The sequence below is a fragment of the Lissotriton helveticus genome, chromosome 6 (assembly GCF_964261635.1).
Source record: "Lissotriton helveticus chromosome 6, aLisHel1.1, whole genome shotgun sequence".
Lineage (NCBI taxonomy): Eukaryota > Metazoa > Chordata > Amphibia > Caudata > Salamandridae > Lissotriton > Lissotriton helveticus.
Genome location: NC_136067.1, coordinates 410,122,050 through 410,143,709, shown reverse-complemented (window position 1 = coordinate 410,143,709; position 21,660 = coordinate 410,122,050). Strand labels below are relative to the sequence as shown.

The 21,660-nt window shown below is 40.5% G+C and overlaps 1 long non-coding RNA gene across 1 annotated transcript in view; it reads left to right on the top strand.

Annotated features, from left to right (window-relative positions):
* Window positions 1-930: 930 nt before the first annotated feature.
* The window catches only part of LOC144761388 (uncharacterized), a 313,298-nt gene continuing 292,568 nt past the window's right edge, over window positions 931-21,660 (top strand). Inside the window, exon 1 of the long non-coding RNA XR_013595700.1 lies at window positions 931-1,202. This is a non-coding gene — a long non-coding RNA (uncharacterized LOC144761388). The remainder of the gene's footprint in view (window positions 1,203-21,660) is intronic.

Below are 21,660 nucleotides of genomic sequence, written 5' to 3'. Positions count from 1 at the left end.
AATAAAGTAGTGACCAGCATATGCAACATATAGAAAATGCATCAAATTGAAGAATCACTATGACATTACCACAAAACAGCAAGCATTGTGATAAAAGACAGGTGCAATGCAAGAGCAGTAGGCCGTGCGCGCCAAAAACCACCTGATAAAGAAAAGCATGTGAATGAGGTGAGGCAAAGCAGCAACAGACCTGTAGCGTTATGAAAAACGAATGGGAAAAGAAACATGAAGGTCTGCATACAGTAATAAAATGCTTCTCAAATATGAAGGCGACACATGGGAGAGGAACATTCACCATCCATCCAGGACTGCGTCAAACAGAAACAAACCACATGAGCTTATAACAAAAAAGCAGTGATTGTGAATGAAATTTCAGCCCTTGTTGTTTGTCTCTTGTCTCCCTCTTTAAAAGCGTAACTGGCAAGGTGTCATAGTAGAACAGGATGAAATATTGAAGAGAAGTGACAAATCTGAGAAGGTCAAGTAATTCTGACCGAAATGTCACATATGTCACATAGAACGGCTAAATAAAAGTCCCAAAGCCAGTTATGTAAAGTCAAGGAGAGAAATGGACAAGCACTCCTGCAAGTGAATCTGACAGCAGTGTTATTTTCCGTCTTTTAAAAGTGTCATTCACATTCTGCCTCTGCATGTGATGGTAAATAGTATGAAACAATGGTTTAAGCAACTTTAGCCCTGCCAATATTGGTATTTCACCTGTGTGCATGTGCACATTTGACTGAAAATAAGCGTGCTTCAGTGGAATGACGGGTGTGCCAGTCCTTTAGTTTCCCTTTGTTGTCTTGTATAATCCCCTTTCACATCAAAATATATCGTCAGCAACTTTGAAGAAAACTCCTCCTAAAGAAGCCTGGAGAGGGCGCTGCATACTAGTAATACTGGCAATGATATACAGAAAACAGTCTGCAGCCGAAGTGAAGCGCGCCCCCTCCGTCTGAGGAGGCGCGGCCTAGAATCGGAAGAGGCGCGGCCCTGTGTTAGCGAGGGTGCCGCCTTTGCTGAGGAGAGGCGCGGCTTCAGGAGCGCGCGAATGCCGTGGTGTGAGCTGTAGGAACCGGCCACCTCACCGTCATGCCGTTTTGACAGGAGCAAGCGCCGCTAGCCACTTGAAGAAACCACCGGAGCGACCCTCATTATCTCCGGAGTCCTGCAAGCACTGAAGACATGACCCACACAAACAGGTAGGGCAGAGAAGCTCGTCAGGGGTCCGTCCCTCGGCGGAGCTCCCCTAGCAGGCGGCCATCTTCCTGCGTGGCCAGACCACGCCCCGTGAGCATTTTTTTTAACCTTTGTTTTACAGCAAAAGCAGTCTTACAATCAAAAAGCAGAGATTTAAGATCCTAGAACCATAAAAGTAAAAGTGCCAACCCCAGAGATACTTGAAAAATGAAGAAAAGTCTTGCCAGGTTATTCTTTGGTGTACCTGTTAAACATAGGGTGACATTATTAAATTGACAAAGGGGCTCCACGAGACCGCTGCATGTCTTGCAGCCTGCCATATACAATGGAAACTTTCCTGGTGAAGCCACTAGTCTCATTATGTGCACATTTTTTTGCTCACTTGGGTGATTATGGGGCATCATGTAGGCCTGAGTCTAACTTCCTGTGAAGCAGCTGTGTGCAAAAATGATTTTCTTTATTATATTCTCATGGGCGATGCAATTATTATTATGATCCGAGTGCCCATGCCCCTTGTGTGGGACACTCCTGATCCAAGGAGCTATGTATGAGCCCAAGCCACGCAACACAGTCAGCTCCCTCAACCAATGCTGTCACTGTGTCAGTGTAGGATCCATCAATTACTCTCCTCTTGCCCACAAAGATAGGTGGAAATTCCAGGTGCTCTGCTCTCCCTCCTACCCGATACACAGGCACTGGGAGCAGGAGAATGGCACCCCAGTGCTCCTGTTGCTCTGGTCCTCTCTAAGAGCTAATAGAATTAGAGTGCACCAATGCTCATGGATTCTTTCGTCCCTGGGGCACATACAACTTCCAGAGTGTTCTAGTGCTCTGCAAGTACCATCAAACAATATCACTGATGAAGGTTTCACAAGTCCTCCCTGTAGTATGCCGACCATGGGCCCTGGTCTTCCCCAGGGTTGTTTATAAATGCAAGGAAATGAGGGCCATGCATGGCACGCAGTGCTATTAACTCCTCGTAGCTTTTTACAGACCCAGCACAAAGAGCCTCTTGGCCTCTAAAAGTTTACAAATCTTTATGAGCTCTTTTACTTCACTGCTCTCTCTCTGTTGAAGGAGAGCATCGAGCCTGCCCTTTAGCTCCTCATCATTATTAACCTGTCATATGTCTGGGCTCCTTCAGCTCTCGTCAGCCTGGGATCTTTTCCAGCAGCATCCACATCTTCTGCATGCACTCCCCTGGCCTCATGTCTTTCTAGTCACTTGCAGGGTGCCTGTGTTTCAGCAGGCGTCAGGACTTCTCTTCAGTCGAAAGTCACTCACTTGCACGACCATTCTATAGATGTTTAATTGGAACTCTTTCTTCTATGGTCACCATCATGCTGACCCCTCTAATGTCCCCCAGAGGGTGTGGTGAGGCAGGTGCCACTGGTCTAGGATGGATAGCTCTACAGAGTCCAAGTCAAAACAAGTCCATTCATCAGGAGTATATCCTTCAGGGGATGAGTCATCAGGAATCCCACTTTACTTGGGGACCTGCAAAATCCATATGCTCACCATCATCCAATAGAGAGCAGTAGAAAAATAGCTTCTAGAAACCACAACATTTCAGAGAATAGGAGGCCTAAATTGAACACTCCTATTGGCTAGCTCCAGCTACCAAGAGCAATAAGAGCCAACAATCATCAATACTGACCCAGTAGGGCTAGAGAAATCTCCTTCTGTTTTCTCTCTTCTTTGGAAGAATTGCTGGTGGGTACATAAATCCTTCACTGAGACTTGCAGAACATTGTGGAGAGTAGCATGTGAGGTGTTCACCCCCTAATCATCTCAATGTCCCCAGGGAGGGTCAGAGGCCTGGGGAGAAGAATGTTTTCTATGGTGCATAAGCTGTCTGAAATCTTTTAATTGGGTTGTCCTGACAGGGGCACGACTCCCTGGGTACTTTGTAAAACTATGCCCTTGGGTGCTGACAGTGCCCTAGTGAATGAAGACCTTATGAGCACAAGTGGGGGTTGCACCAGGGGTATTTCTAACAGCCACTTTTAAATGTTTGCAAGAGCTGAGTAGGGTGTGAGTAATATAGTGCTTTCTTGCACTGACTTGGCAGCGATTTATTAAGTATTGTTTCTTGTGGGCCTGAGGACTGTGTCACTAGTCCACACCACCTTTTTCTAAGAATTGCACTGCTCTGCATCACATGTCACAAAGGAGCACTTAATACACAGTAGATAGACGATTTCGATCCTATTACTTGTGAAGGATTATTATCGTTCCCAACTAATATCCAACATTCTTACAAAGTCCTCATCATAACAATATTACACTCATGTGTACACTAACTGTTTTGTTAGACAGGGCACTACTGAGCCCAAAGTGAATGACACACTACAAAGAACTATCTGGTGACTCTCTCAGGTCAATGGGACCCTAATAGGATCCAAAGGGAAGCTGGGAAAAATGATTCGAGCATTTTAAAGCAATCACAACCCTGGCCAAAACGGCTTAATTGTGTGTCAGAACATATGGAAAACAATCAAAAACAAATGCACACACACAAAAATACATACACACACTGTAACACTATTTTAACCGGAACAAAATCTTGTTCACTTGGCATGCCATAATCTTATAATCTCAGGCATTGTGCATCGAATCCATTACACACAATACTGGAAATTCCACAAGATTATGCCTTTGAAAAGAATAGCTTTGAATCATTGTGGCATATACTCACAGATTAAGCCAGACCCTTGAATAAAAAAAATATGGTGCCAGAAACAGCCGTATTTTAGTAGCTGGTCTGCCAATTCTCACTTAAATTATAAGGGAAATTGCATTTTGATGTAGGAGAATCTATGGATCATTCAGCTTTAAAACTTCCTCAAATTTCCTTCACTCCCTGGCGTAGCAGCAAGGTACAGGCTTCACTAAAACTTCAAAGCTAGTGTCCAAATGTCTTATTCTTTCAAATATTTGTTTATTCTTCAAGAAGATATGCTCATATAGCTCTGTGAGAATATTTTTGTTTTGCTTTACAATAAAGCCCCTAATTAACTGTAGTTACTCTTGCCTCTTTGGACCTCTACCTATTACAAATTATTTAGGACTATCATGCCCCATTTTTTTACTTATGAAAAGTATGCATTTCCTGCCCTTTTCACATATAGAACTGAGATTGCATATACAATTCTATACTTCTTCACCCCCTCTCATGTGATGTTTCAACTAGCACACTATGATGAGTCTCTTGTTTGTATGGCACTGTGTGCAAATAGATCCTTTTTGACATCCTCTATTCACAATACATATTTTGTCCCTCAATCTTCATTAAATTCTTTTGGACATAATGAAAAGCATCTTGAAAGTGTGTTGGTTGATTCTTGTACTCATAGGTGGTTGACACATGAATCTGTTTCCAATTCTGAGTTATAAACAATTGGTGTTGGGGCAGCACTATAAGTAATCCTGGGCGTAGTTCACGTAGTTGCGCTACGTGTAGCTACGCGTAGCTACGCGCAGTGCACTTCACACTACGCAAGCTACACGTAGCTTGCGTAGTGCGAAGTGCATGTCCCGTACCTTTAAACTAAAACAATCTGCTGGACATGACCTAATTTCTAATCTGAAGATGAGGATGAGAGAATTTGGCTCGATTTGACGGCGGGGATCTTGTCTGAAATTAGAGCTTCGTAATATATTTTCTCGGGTCAGAATCCAAATTCTTCACTACTGTTCAATCCTAATATTCAATAAATCATCAGCTGCCTATAAGCGCACTTTCAGTTTCAATCACCGCTATTGTTCACTCGTATTCTTTGATAGATTCGCTGCTGCCTCTGATATCGGAGGAGATTTGGGACCGCAATCAACCAGTTACATTGAGAAAGCCCTGACGAAGTCCTGTGTTAGGACGAAGCGCATAGACTGTTTATGTTAAAATTCATGAAAAACTGATCAAAAATTGATGAAGAATTGTGGAAATCAGAAAATGATCATCTGAAAAAATATAAACTGTTGAAAAGGAAAAAGAAAGAAAAAAATTATAAAAAGACATTATTCATCAAAACTAATACAGGCCTGTGGATTGGATCAGTTTTCAGAATTTTCAATAATTTATTGTTATCAAGCATTTTTAATATACGTGCTCCTTCCATTGTGTTGATGTTTTAAAATTAGGTAGGCTTACAGTGGTAGCCTCCAGAAGGTCGAGCACTGATTGGGCTAATAAAAGATCCAAATTTAGCTAGTGCACATTAGGGTGTATACCCTTGACCGTTGAGGAAAGTAGCAAAGGTTATTTAGGTTGTTCAAGAGATCTCCTTGAGAAAACAACAGCTTTATAGCCTTCTGCTTTACATCTAGGTCCCCTATTACATATAATACGTTGACTTGTTTAGGGCTAGAGTTTTAGTGGTATGCACTAATGATTGTTTTCTCACTGTGTGGATGATATTCACCATTTCTGGGCAGAAGTCACCACCAGTAGTAGGATTTATAAGTCTACATCCTATTATACAAGTGGGTGGAAACTAATGCTATCAAAAATACAATTTCTGATCCCCTCCTATGGGCGGAGATCAATAACAATAGCTTTGTATGCCCTTTTCTAAACAATCCCCATGTCTAATGCATTAATGGCATCTACAGGAGCAGAAGTGCCATTTACAGTAGCAGGGCGACAACCAAGGCACTTGTTTACACACATGTCCACCAGAAACACTTCTCTACTAATCCCAGGTGATATTTTCTTTACACGTTCATGAATTCCAATAGGACCTTCAGCAACAGTGACTGGTCCCATTGAAATGATAATACCATGGACACTGTATGTTTCGCCCAGAGCCTCTGACAGCTAAAAGCAGCTAAAACCTCTGAGTGACATTCTGGGGAGAATGAACAATAGGAATCACACACAACATGACATAAGCAATATAGCAATTCCTAATTTCTCTAGGAACCTCGGCATTTTGCTTATACTCCTTGCTAACCCTGCCCCTTTTGGGCATACTGCTACCCCCAGTATCAGTAACTCTGCGAATGCAGGGTTGCTGGAGCAAAATGATATAATGTTTTATTTAGGCCCAAATAAAATATGAAGAGAAAATGAATCACTGAAGAATAGTAATAAAAATACTAACAATGAAAGTGGTGATAATAAAATTGGATTGCCATCCCAACAAAGTGACACAGCATAGGTAGTTTGCTGTTGCTATTGAATTTTGAATGATAGAAAGAACATTGTAGTTTGCAGACTATTAAGGAAAATATATTTTTAAAATATGAGCATCATGAACTAAGTTGCTTACTTAATTTGAAATATTAGTGCACTTAACACTCTCTTTTCATGAAAAAAAACACAAAACAATGTGATAAACTTTCTATATTATCAATGACCACACAAATAAAAACCTTTACTCATTTTGAGAGAAGTCAAAGACCTTCCCTCAGTATTTGTTTTTAGCCCAAAGCCTTTCTTGCTAATAATTAACTAATTGTATTCATGACGATACCTACTTCTGTTTGCAGGTGATAACATTTTAAATTATTCAGCTGTGTTGGACTAATATGAAAGCCTTTGAAGGTTGGGTCTACAAAATTCAGAAGGGCATATTTACAAACCTGTTGTTCCACAGGAACTTCACTTTTTTACGCTACGGTGGCGCAGTATGCTGGCCGATATTTACAAAGCTTTGCAAAGCACCCTGAAAGGGACGTTCCATGGGTGTTCCTGTGGGTGTTCCCAAGCTGGATTGTAATGCATTCACATATTTAGAAGGTCTCATAAACTTTGGAACGTGTCAGATTCTAATGCATCCCCATGGAAAACACTATCAATAATGGTTTTTGTGCAGGATGGTGTCCCTTCCTGCACAAATACAATCATCCATGAAACACAAGCACCCCTGCAACATGGTGCAAGGCTGGCTGCATTGGCACCAGGCAGCCTATTGTGCACCATCACAGAGGAAAGCACAGGGATGTGTCTTATTGTTGTAATTCCGACGCATCACTGCACTTTTCTAATGACGCAGCGCAGTTATCTTGTAAATAAACCCCAAAGTGTTTTTAGTCTTCTGCATTTTTCCTTTGGACATATTGCATGCAGGTTTAATGTATTTCCCAGTGACACATTTAAGCAGATTCTTTATTCTCAAGTTTCTGATTTGAGAGTCATTTATTTGGTTGTAGCACTTGTGTAGGTGATTGTATCATATGTCCTTATTAACAGCTTAATGAGGGTGATTATCCTTGTTTACTTATGTTTCTATGCAAGCTTCTATTAATAGTTAAGCTGCATTAAAATATATATGAATTACAAGTACTCAAATCAAAATTCATTTATTCTGCTTCTTGAGTCCATTTTGCTTGCACAGTTGTTCAAATTAAAGCGCTGTGCTTTTGTTTTATAATTGTAATATTAAATGTTTCCACAATGTCAGTGAAATCAGCTTAGTTGCACTTGGACGTGTCTCAATATTGTACTTACTTCTATGTAACTTTTAAACTCTACAAGCTGTGAATATTATCGGCTATTACATTTTTTTAACTGGACGCAACTTAATTGTAAGGACATTGAACAAAGTTTTGCAATGGAATCACGTTCAGCCAAACTGTTACAATTTTGATCATAGTTTGAGATGGGCCTTCATCTTTCGATATATATAGGTTTATTAAATTATTTTACATTGAGGTGTAATTTATTATGTCAAATATTTTCATTGAAATACATGACAACTATCAATCTAGAAAATATTTTATTTGGTTGTTTCAAAGAGAACAAATAAGCAATTTGTAATTAAAGAAATCATATCTTCTCTTATCATATTATATTTAAAGAGCTAAAGATTTAAATAGTTCATAAACTACCAATGTTTATAGTAATACAATATTAATCTCATTGTAAATAAACCAATATTAATCTAATATGAATACACTGAACATGGATTATGGATATGGAGTTTGGGAACACGTAAAAATGAATTCGGTGGCTGACTTTTTATATTTGTAGAGGTTGAATTCATTATAGGCAGCACTGGAATCTCGTGAGTGCTGAATGCTGCATAAATCAAATCATAACTTTTTCTCTTTCTCTCCCCATTGCCGTTTTGTGTTAAAAGTGGCCTTCAGCATGATCCCTTCTTCAGAGATATGTCAGTTTACCAAGAACCTTTTCTGCCAATCTGAGGTTGTTAGGCGTGAATAAACGCTGCCATCTAAACATCATGCCAAACCCAAAGTATGAGTCAGTGGTTTAATTTCACATGGGAAAGCACTCTATCCATAGCTGTGCCGAAGGTGTCATGTAATGTCAAACAGCTTTTATGATGAAGATATGCTTCCTGAAGGGAGTCAAGGCATTGTTATGATCTGCCACAAAGACGGAAGCTGATTTTTTTTCACAAAACCTTTTCCCTCAGATATAAAATAAAATGCGTATTTGTAGAGCGCACCTTCACCCAAAGGTATCTTGGTGCTGAATAACAGATATTTGTTGTTACCCAACCGTACTCATTTGATCGATCTCAGTACGATAAAAGGCTGAGAGGACCCGCCGCGATTTGAACTTGTGACCATGAGGGCAAACTCAGGCCCAGTGGATGCAATAGTCCACTTAGAAACAAAAACCTGCTTATTTAGTTATCAGCATGGGTTGCACATAAAACAGCTAAAACTATCCTGGCAGACACCCAATGCCATATTGGCAGCGCCTGCCCTTAGTGTCGATGTCATAGTCTGACCCTCGAATTAAGTGAGAGTCAGGCAGCTGGGCAGGCATTACACAGACACAGTACACGTGTCATGACATTATGGTGGACAGAAGGACTTCATTTACTTCAACAATAGCCCGCTTGTTTCTCAGGAGATGCTAGCGTGACCAGATATTTAGAATGAAAAACCAGGATGGGCACAGACATCGAAATAGAACTATATGTCCGATTGGGTCTCAGGGCTTCTTATATACAAGTATACATAACATTTTTGCTCACGTTGTGTCACACATTATAATAGATGAGATGCTTGCTGACATTTCTTGTTTACGCTGCCGGACCTCCGGGATGTCGGCAATAGAGCTGTGTACGATGCTGATATTAATGACGAATAATACTATGCGCAGCCGGCCTGTAGGGTTGTTGGCAGTATGCAGTGTAATGATGTGGTGATACAAAAAAGGTCTTTGAAAAAAAAAAAAATATATAACATTATATAATATATATGCTATAAATTTAAAAAATTCAAAGAACACAAATATATATATGTATATATATATATATTCACAGTAAAAAAACAGGGTTTACAGACGTTATTGTTAGGAATTAGCATTTAAAAAACCTTTGAAATTCACTAAAAAAGCATAGGTTTCAGGAATGTTAGAGTTAGTTGAACATTTTACTCATATAAAACCAAAGAAATGTCCTGTTATAGTTAGTTGAGCTAACTATAACTCACGCTCCAGCAATGCACTGCTGATGGTGTCACATATTACATCACTCATGACATGGTCAGTGACATCACTGATGACATCTCAAATGACAACACTGATCAGGAATACAACCCAAGAGTAGAATCTACCTGCTCTTCAATTTCCTCACCTGCTTCTCCTTTTACGGACATTGTGTGAAGAAGGGAATTGTTTATGAGATATGATATGCAAAATGCAGGAACTTTTTAATCCTCCAAGCTTCAATAACCTACGGCCAATACATAGGGTATACCTACTTAGCTGTGACAGATTTATTTCCCTTCCCACTTCGGACATCTCTGGTTCAAAATGTGAGTAGGGGTCTCTGAGAAAGCATGAATGAACTACTCAGATTGACTGTTAAATAGGAGCCCAACCAATGTTGGCGGTGCCATGCCGTGAAGTTTCCATAATCTGTAGGATCTTTGCGCTGTTGGACAACATAACTTAAGGGCTTGGTATCTAGACTGATTCCGGACACCCCCACAGGACAGGGTGGCCTAGAGATGAGCTAGCTCACAGTGCCACCGTAGAACCCTCTAACCTAACCAGGGAGACAACCCTGGCCACTTAGGGATTGAGGAATCAGTACAGAACCTTTCACTCAGTCACTCATGCTCACTGCTCAGTGAAGTATACAGGGAATACACAGAGGGACATTTTCAATATGTTTACTGAACCAACGTTTTTCTTGTATAAAATATGTGTGCTGTAATGGTTAATAGGCAGAAGCAGATAAAAGAGATTACAAGCACCAAAAGTTTAAATAGTAGATATAGTTGCTATATAAAACAAGGCAGAAATCAAGTGTACTCCTACTAGGCAAACTCTACTATAAGTGTCCCTAGAATGTGTGTAGGTGTTAAGCCAAGAATCCCCCCCGAGGGACGGTCCAACCCCATTACCTGCTGGGGGACAATGAAGGACCTGTCTTAACTGGACACCCCTCACGAGATGTCAGACCACTGCGTGATGAAGTCTCAGCATGCAAGGACCCTCAGTGTCAGCTGAAGTGCCTCCTCTACTAATCTATTGGGATGCTCATCTTTTATAATAGAAAGCAGCTTTGCAAATTGCATGTAGATTAGTGATGTTATGGATCTGTACATAGTGCAACAAGAGACCTTGTACATGATATTCAAGGTATTGTGATAATGTTGTGCAAAGCTATATGTATAAACAATTTCAGTTCCAGGGAAAAAAATCCAACATTGTTGCGTACGCAAATATGTGTGAAAGGTCACTGACAAATAAGACAATGTAAGAAATAAATTGATCGGTACATGGGTCTTACTCTGGAATATAACATTGGTTACTCTGGGCATGCTACTACAATTAATGAAGCCAAAGAACATGTTAGAGAGCACAACCTCCATAAACACTAGCCGAAACGGAAATTAGGGGCATACTATAGGACCTTAGAGCTGTTGTTTCGAACTCAATTGCATCTTTTGGCACAATAAATAAAATATTATACTCCCAAATCCCAGGTTAAAACCAGTACAAATCCTCAAATAGTCATGAACCCAAACAAAAGCTGAAAAGCAAGCCAAACCACCATACAAATCATTTAAACACATAGGGTCTGATTACGATGATGGTGGAAGCGCCACTGACAGCCCTTCGTGCGGTCCCATCACCATCATAACCAATTTCTCATCCTGTCACATTAGGATGGTGAGCGGGGTGCAGAGTTGAAATATCGCCGCAAAAATATTGTGGGACAGAAATATCGCCGCAAAAATATCGAGGAGAAGAAATATCGATAACAAAAATATAGTTGACAAGAATATCGACGCAAGAGTACGCAAATATGTGCGAAAGGTCACTGACAAATAGGACAATGTAAGAAATAAATTGCTTCGCTACATGGGTCTCACTCGGGAATATAACACTGGTTACTCTGGGCATGCTACTACAATTAATGAAGCCAAAGAAAATGTTAGAGAGCACAACCTCCATAATTACTAGCCGAAACGTAAATTAGGTGCATACTATAGGACCTCAGAGCTGTTGTTTCAAACTCTATTGCATCTTTTGGCACAATAAATAAAATATTATACTCCCAAATCCCAGGTTAAAACCAGTACAAAACCTCAAATAGCCATGATCCAAAAAAAAAGCTGAAAAGCAAACCAAACCACCATACAAATCCGGCACCGCGATTCAGTCGCCCGACATTCCCCCAACTAGAGATTGTTCCTAGTCCTGACACAATCACAAGGCAAGATCGGTGTCCAACTCCCGCCGACATAATTGCTCACGGCCGGACTCTCGGATCCTTCCAGACCGGGACTTTCCAGAATTACACCGACAGTCACAGTCGATCGCCGACGGATTGCCCGTCTCGGTTCCACCCTTCAAGTCCCTCGTGACCTTTGGTTCATCGGACCATGAATCTCCGAATCTACTTAAGGAGTCCTTGCCTGTACCCCGGCACTGCACTCAACCCCTTTTAGTCCTGAAGATGATCCCAAACTGCACGGATCGAAACGCCGTCGACCCTTCAGCCTGTATTTAGGCGCTTCCTTCATAGCGAATTTCTATGAAAATGAAATACTAAAATCAAATATTTAAAGTGTTTTGAAATCCCTATGTCTGAAGTCACTGTAAATATTTTTCACTTCACACCTTGCGCCGTCCCTCGCTGATTTCTTTGTCACTTGTGTCGCCGTAGTGTCACCTTTTTCACTCGTGCACCTTGTACATACTTGGGTCATTGAAAATGTGTATTTACAATTGCAGTGCTGATATTTAACTGTAATTTCTCTCCTGTTCCAAATTTCTTTGATTACTTGAATTAAATTGATGCTTCTAGCATTTAAAATGAATGTATAGAGTCTCCTTGTACCCCTCCGGATAATGTTTTCATATCCTTTGTAATTGTTCTGCAATCATACCAGTTGGGATATTGTTTTTATATATATAGCTTATTACCCCAATCCCGACCTGGTTGATGGGTTTTCACTCCTGTTTTTTCAAACTACAATTAATGAAGCCAAAGAAAATGTTAGAGAGCACAACCTCCATAAATACTAGCCGAAACGTAAATTAGGTGCATACTATAGGACCTCAGAGCTGTTGTTTCAAACTCTATTGCATCTTTTGGCACAATAAATAAAATATTATACTCCCAAATCCCAGGTTAAAACCAGTACAAAACCTCAAATAGCCATGATCCAAAAAAAAGCTGAAAAGCAAACCAAACCACCATACAAATCATTTAAATATATAGGGCCTGATTACAATGATGGTGGGACTGCCACTGACAGCCCTTCGTGGCCGTCCCACCACCATCATAACCAATTTCTCCTCCTGTCACATTAGGATGGTGAGCGGGGTGCAGAGTAGAAATATCGCCACGAAAATATCGTGGGACAGAAATATCGCCGCAAAAATATCAAGGGGAAGAAATATCGACAACAAAAATATAGTTGACAAGAACATCGGCTGGCAGGTAAGTAATATCGATTACATAAATATTGTTGTAATAAATATTGTTGTAATAAATATCGTTTACAAAAATACCAATTTGTTAATAATTTTATGTATATTTGTGTTTTTAATGAGAATTGTTTGTAATTTTTTTATATGTTTTAGAGTTTTACTAGGTATTATTTATTTTAAGTTTAATTCATCGTTTTTAGTTCCGTAGCGGGTTGTGTGTTTATAGGGGTATAGGGTGGGAAGTAATTTAATTTTATAACATTTATTGAATAATTAATGTGTTAATTGAATAATTAATACTATTTTGATGATTAGTTGTTAATTAATTTCAATTAGTTAATTAATAAATTATTATGTTAATTGCTTAATTAATTTTAATTGTGTGGTGTTTATATGTGCAAATTGTATGAAGGGTGGAAAGTAAATAATGTTTTTTATTGATTAATTTTTAAATGCTTTAAAATTAATTATCAATAATTAATTAATAATTATTAATTGTAAGTGTGTAATTAATTTTAGGTGTGTCTTTTGGTATGAATATGTGTAAATGGTGTGAAAAGTGGAAAGCAATTGATTTTTTATTGATTAACTAATAAGTATTATTAAATTAATTGTCCTTAATTAATGAGTAATTATTGAATTTAATTGTGTAATTAATTGTAGTTGTGTGTTGTGGATTTTATAGTGTTAAATAATGGGTAAATATTTTTTATTTTGTTTGTTAGTAATAATATCTTTAAAACTATATATTAATTATGTTATTTTGGAATTTAAATTTAATTAAAATGGTGATTTTTTTGTGTTTTTATTGTTTTGTGATCCAGCGCTTTCCCTACTGTTGCACTCACTGGAGTTGGAATAGTAATTTTTACCCCTATGCTATCCAGCGTTTTTCCTACTGTTGAACTCACTGGAGTGGGAATAGTAATTTTTACCCCTTTGCTATCCAACGTTCTAACTACTAATTTTTTTATTTTGTTATTAAATGTTTGAATTATTTTTTTAAACAGTTTCATGTGTTAATTAAAGATAGAATATTTTATTTTAATTTGTTTATATTTGTGTTTTTTTATTTTTATATAATTAAAAAAGTTTATAAATTCAATAAAGATTATCGTTAATAAAATTTATTTAAGTAAATATATGTATGTGTACACTTTTTTTGTTTATATTTAATAAATTACGTTTGTTTGTTATAATTATTTTAAATATATATTAAATGTAATCTATTTTTTGATAATACTAATAATATTTAATTATTTTGTTTTAAATTATGTTATTTTTTAAAGTCGATATTTTTTACATCTATATTTTTTACATATATATTTTTGAATCGATATTACTTTACTTTCCTGTTTAAGTATAGGGATCCGATATTTTTGTAATCAATATTTTTACATCGATATTTTTTTCATCGATATTTATGTGTTCAATATTTTAACATGGAACCGGTGAGTAGATGGGTGGCCGTCAGAGAGATCAACCGCCATGGATCCGATGCCCTCATTGAGCCCGTCGGACCATCAGAGGGAACTTGAATCCCTACAATGGTGATGGTGTGACAGGCACTGCCATAAGGATTATGATGTCTCTCCCCGCCAGCCGTTTCATTGTGGTTTACCTGCCATGAAAAGGCTGGTAGAAAGGTACATTGGGGGCCTGTAGTGGGCCCCCCGAACCTCAGTTTGGGGTTCGTGGGACACCTACATATCCCTGCAACATGTGGCAGGCACTGAATGTTGACAGCCACATAGTGCAGGGGTATGCTAAAAGTGTTTTTTTTAAGTGCAGCGTGTGCTGCAGCAATCAGCACATGCCGCAAAACAAAAGATATGCTTTGCAACTGCCTCGAAGGCGGTCACATTGTAGTACCAATGGCAGGACAGTCGAATCTCCGATATGGTAGCGGTCGGACATGAGTCCAAACGCCATCATAATGAGGCCCATAGTTATTCGCCCCTTATTACAGCTCATTTTAAAGATGAGTTCTTCCATTAGGATAACAATCACAATAAGAACTTGACCTACATGCCTACTGCATAGGTTTCAGAGAACCCCTCCAACACAAAGGTCATGTCCAGATTCATAGATCTGGGAATGATTGTGGCCAAACGACTGATCAGCAAAAAATGGAAAGCTCCTGACCCACTGCACATACAAGGTTGTGCGCCACTCTATACTTGCGTGGGCCAAAGCGGAAAGCCTGGCTATTAAACGCTAGGAAACGCTGGGATTGCGTAATGTTCCCATTGCAACATACTGAGATATGATCTACCTCACACTCAAACATAGCCTAGACACGCCGTCTGCAGATCTCTCCACCATGCCAGCCTTAGGCAGCACTTAATTCCATAGGAAGCAGCAATGTGTAGACCGTGCTGTTCTCTTTCTGTCAGATGCAAACTACTTGTTGACACACACACTGGTCATGGGGTAGTAGTTGGATGCTATTGGGTATGAAAACTGCGGCCATGCCATATTCGGATGCAGAAGGGGGTGAGGTGGAGGGCTACAGGCAACCTCTTTGTTTGAATGCATTTTGCATGTATCCTTTTCCTTTCTATCCACCCTTTCTTATGCATGCTCAGTTCCTAGTTTTTTTCATGTTAACAATGAATCTTTAATTGTCACCTAATGGCAAATGTATGCCAGTGTTCCTGCTGGCTGTATGGGACAGTACACACACGAGTGTGCAATAATGGACATTCACCAGCATTTGTACCTTAGAAGACTCTCAATTTGTGAACAAGGAAGTGCTTATCATAGCCCCTTCCCCCTTAGAGATATACCACAAGAATCTAAGAAACGCCCCTAAAAAGCACATAGGAAGGCAACTTGAGCAATCAGACAACACCTCTAAAACCCTGTTTCAGATTCTCAACACCCTTATTAATCCCAAAGCTTGTAACCCAGAGGAAGAGCCATCCCATTCGCTATGCGATAGCATAGCTGACCACCTGACACAAAAAACTGAGGATATCTATAACAAAATATCCACTCCCAGCACTAACCTCAGGCATAACCCGACGATTGACAGTCCTTGTCCACCCAATCAGGGTATATTAAAAAAAAATCCGTTGCTGACTGTACTAGATACAGAATCCTTATTAAAATCTGCTAAATCAGGCTCTTCCAGAGACCTTATCCCTGCCAAAATTGCTAAGAACCTCTCTGCTGAACTGGCCGAGCCTCTCTGCTCCATCTTAAACAGCTCAATTGTACAAGGTAAACTTCAGAAAGAATGGAAAGATGCTCAGATCATGATAATCAGGAAAAACCCCAAACTACCGCCCAATGTTATTACCATTTACCGTCACATCACACTGCTTCCCCTGCACAGTAAACTATTGGAAAAGCATATTAATAAACATCTTTCAGCTTTTGTTGAGTCCTCCAACTGTCTGGATCACTCCCAGTCAGGTTTCCGTCCCCGGCACAGCACAGAACTAGCTCTGGTCAATGTAGTGGACGACATTCGAATGCAGGCAGACACCAGTTGAGCAGTAATTCTCATACTGCTCTAACTATCCGCTGCATTCGACACCATCTCACACCAGATTCTACTAGATAGACTGCACTCAATAGGCATTCAAGACACTGCATTGGAGTGGCTGAGAGACTTTCTCAATGACAGGTCCCAAACAGTAAACCTTGGATTTTTCAAATCCAAAACCACCTCAGTTACTAAAGGAGTACCCCAGGGTTCCTGTCTCAGTCCCACTCTTTTCAATATATACATTGCCCCCCTTGCCACGCTTCTTAGGAACATCGGGTTTAACCCGATTTCCTACGCAGATAATACACAATTGCTCCTGGCCTATGACAAAGATACCCCCAACATCCAAGAGGTATTTGCTGAGGGCATGAAAATGATAACATCATGGATGAGCCGCAATTTCTTGCAGCTCAAGACAGGAAAAATGAAAATCATGCTGTTCAAGGATGCAGTCACTAGCTGGTCCCCCAGCTGGTGGCCAGAAGAACTTGGTTCAGCACCTCTACCTAAACCGGTGGTCGAGAACTTAGGAGTCCTGATTGATAATAAGCTGAATCTGGATGACCACATAGCAGCAACCAAACGAGCTTGCTTTCATGCCCTCAGCCTGCTGCGTAAAGTCTTCCACTTTCTCCCCTTGTCAACACGTAAGACCCTTATACACGCACTGGTACTTAGTCGCTTGGATTTCAGCAACACTTTGCTGATCTCCTCCAAGGATTCAGCCTTACTGACTCTACAAGTGGTGCAAAATACAGCGGCCCGTTTAGTAACCAGTGCCCCTCACCGCACCCCTTCTCTTCCCCTTCTGCATGACCTCCACTGGCTTCCAATCCACAAAAGACTCCACTTCAAAGTCTGTTGCATAGTTTTTAAAGGCCTAAACCAGTTAGGTCAAACCTACCCGGCCGACAAACTGATTAAACACACCCCTTCACGCACCCTCCACACAGAAGGAAAAGGTCTACCTGTCATCTCCCACATCAGACAAACCAGATTGGGAGGCAAATCATTTTCTTATCTTGCTCCCAACTCTGGAATCAATTACCCCTGGAGCTCCGCTTATCCAACAATTACTTAGGTTTCAGGGAAAAACTAAAAACCCTGCTGTTCTAGAAACACTTTCTTCCTTCCTCTTTTCGTCCGCAGCGCGGAGATACCCCATCTGGGGTGATTCAGGCACTCTACAAATGACAAAAATAAATAAATAAATAAATTACCCTCTTCTTCTTTCTGCCCTTCCACCTTTCACATCCCTACTGGAGCATTGTTGTACTGTCAGTCGCACTTTCAATCACTGTATACATTGCTCGAGCAATGTGCTATATAATATGACTATGCTGTGCCTTATATGCCAAGTGAAATGCCCAACATTGCTCGCTTTTTCGTATGACTTGTACTCTAGTCATCTTAAAACCCAATAGAATAGATTCACAAAAAAATTTTTAGTACCCCAAGTAACATATCAACAGAGATCCAATTATGAAATTGGTTTGTGGACTGGGCTTTTAAGTGCTGCATTCCAAACCCCTTTGGCCAGATCTATACCATACAGAGGCAGTATCACAACTAAAATATTTCCCCAATTCTCTTCCACCAAACAAACAAGCCTCAGGCAACAATAAATAAACATCTGTAAAATAATTATGTGTTTTTAATACGCTATGCTGAATGCTATACCAAAACATACACTGAACCCACATTCAAGGCTGCTACTTTCATTTTATTCAAGCCACTTAGACATCCTCGCAAATATCTATGCTGAGCTGTGAGTAATCCATAAACAATACATTTGACTTTCAATTAAAAAAAAGGTCGCTTTTCTAGCTTTTGTTCTTATCACAGAGGTAGATGAACATTATGACCTAATTATAGACCTCAAAACAAATGAAAAGAAACTTGCCCCTTTCCTGGACTATTTTGAAGTAACTTAGGCAGGTTGTACCCATCATTCAGGTCACAGACACCAACTCTAGTTCCACATTCTATGTGCAAATGCCTTCAAATGTGTACTACACAAGAAGCCTTAACAAATATTGCAACAAAAGGTTAACACAACTCTTTCCAGTGAAACCTGAGAAGACAACCCTACATGCCTATCAGGGCTAGATACAAAAACAATTAATAGCCCAGTGTGAAGAAATGGGATATATTATATGGTGTGGTTGGCAAACCCCACTGTGTAATACACAATTGAACACCTTTAGGACCTTTTGGTTTAATTTCTCAAAACTTTAGCTGTCCCTGGGTAGATGTGGCTTCGAGCAGCAAGGCTTACAGAAAGGAACAGGTGCAAAGAATTTAAACAGAACCAACTAATTTATAAAAAATAGACTGTATTTTTATGTTTTTTTAGACACTATAAAAGAAAATGTTGACCTGGGGGTTCTGTAGATATAGAATGTACAAGGTACAGTAAATCAAGGCATTTCACTCAACCGCAGGTATGTTTATTCTTTACAGGGCTTTCCTATGGAAGTGGTCCTGATGCTAGTAATGAAGGATGCTGAAGATGTGCAGAGGATTGTGTCAATGCGATGCGGTTGAAGGGGGTCTAACTGCAACTACTCCTTGTTCCACAAAGGGGGGGAGATGGTTCTAGTCACAGGGTCTGTTGAAGTCCTCTTAGTGCTGGCAGAAGTCCAGTTGTCACTGGACTACCAGTCACTCAGTATCGTGGTCACAAGCCAATCCTTTCTGGGACAATAGCTCATCCTCTGGAGGTTGAGCGCGTGCCTGGCTGTGCAGATCGGTGTGGTCACCAGCTGTTTGAGTCCACTGTTGGCAAGGTTCTCTAATAGGGATGCAGTGTTCAAGTCACTTGGGTTGTCCAGGTGGAATTTGAGGTCTCTGAGTAGATGTATTCGGTTGATGTGAGAGCCTGGTGTGTGATGAGGTCTACAATGGTTTTGGAGAAAAATGCGTGGGGGTTGGGGTCCTGAACATGAGGGTGCCTCTTAGGGAGTTTTTGGGATTGGTCTTGATCTTGAAGTGGAGGTATTCCATGGTTGTCAATGTGTTGTTTGAGTGAGTGGTCAGACAGAGGGTATTCTTGTGGACGAACTTTGTGCTGTACCAACATTGAAAAAACAAACAGACCATATCATCATGTCCCACACGTGAAGGATCATGAAATAGAGCCATGGAAGAAAGCATTGACATAGGTAAACATATTTTACTATTGGGGCTTGTCCACAATCCCTCCTCTGTGTGCAAACATCATCCCCTCCTCCACTCCTCCTGTTCATTGTCCCTGACTTTATATTGAATGTACTTGCGTGGAATCATCTTTTATTCTTGTTGTCTGTGTAATGGATGTCGTCTGAAAGGTTGCAAACTCAAAACCTGTTAGCTCTAGTCTCCTGGCCTTCCCATCTGTTAATGAATTTCCCCTTGAAACATAGTCCTTGGATGAGGTGTGTGCTGCACATTTTATTATTGCTACTTTCTCAGGCAATAGCAAGGCCTGCAGAATGTGACCAATCAATGTTACATGCCGTATTTGTTGACCTGCTGAGGTAAGAAATCCCCTCATAGCCTACGGCTGCCCAAAGTCATGAGCTACCCCAAAGGCATACTGGTGGGCTGTGTATATGTTCACTCATTTCCCCCTGACCAGCTGACATGCCCTCATTATTGGCAACAGTTCTGATGCTTGGGCACTCCTTATTGCTGTCAATCTTGCTCCCACCAGCAGGTTTCGAATGTTCCTGAAAGTGGTGCATTTTGGATCTCCGATGCCTTCAGTATTGATATTGTAGCCCCTGTATCAACTAAGAAGGGGAAAGTTTTGTTCAATATTGTCTCTTCAACATATGAACCAGCCTGGTCCGCTGTTATCGCTAGTGCTATTAGGCAGTACTCCACTCTCTGGCATCCCTAAATGTGTCTGGTAGTAGCGGGGTTATGACGGGTAACGATTGTTAATCTCTTCTTCTGCAATACATTGTTCCATATTCCTCATTGGGGCTGGTGGTGGCTGGGGAGTTTGCTGGACCATACCATGGTTGGTTTTCTGTAGGGCCCTGTTGCCTATTACTATCTGCGTCAAATATGCTGTCAGTGTACGGGGTGGAGCATTCATCCTGTATGTGTGTTGCCTATGGGGCCTCTGTTGGCTGTCCTTTGGCCTTGTGACCTGTTGTTCAGTAGGGGGCAATTGGCCTTCTAGTGCCCTGGGTCATTACTTTGGAAGCACGCTGTCCCTGGTGGGGGCTGGGAAGCTGCCCTAATGTCCCCTGCTTGTTCTTTTCCCTTTACTCTGCCCCTTCCTACACCCCTGCTCTGCTGCCCATTGTAAAACTGCTCCTGTGCCACCATCATATGTACACTTTCCTTCCCTACTTTGTCTGTCTCCATAGCCAGCAAGTGAACCTTGTAGTCTGTGCAGTATTTAGCCACTGCTAGAACCTTTTCTATTGGCTCTTGTTGCCAACAAAAAATATACGTCTGTAAAGGCGCCTTAATAGGTGGTCAGAGACCGTTGACAAAAGTTGAAACAAAGGCCGGGAGACACTCTTCCAAGGGGAGTCACATATCGCATTTCTGTTGGTTAATCTGCAAGTAAGGGTCAAAATAGGTGTTTATTGTCTTGTCCTTCTCCTGTGTTGTGTGTATTATTTTCAACCAGTTCACCTTGTCTTCTGGAATATTCTCTTTCAAATGCTTTACTACCTCCCTTCACATTTCCTCTACTTGGTCCCCAGGCTCCCCACTTCTTCCTTTCAGGCTCCACCACCGGCCACCGCATGACCCTCTTGCATTCCTCCTATAGATCTTTTGGAACCATAATGCTGAACAAAATCCTTCCAAGTAACCCTCTCATTTCTATCATTCTTTTTAATTCTGTGTACCATTTGGGTGGTTCCTTCCGCAACTTTGGGAAATCTTTTGTGAATGATATGAGATCCACTCTAGACCATGGGACATGTAAGTATGTTGGGGAAATTGGGATTCCCTGGCCTATGCCAGTGGTGGGGGTACTTGTCATAGGGGCGTAATCAAGACAGGCTTTGTTAACACTAGGCTTTGCTGTACTATATATTGTGCTACCCCTATAGTTGTCAGAGAGACCAATAGTTCTCTCCAATGG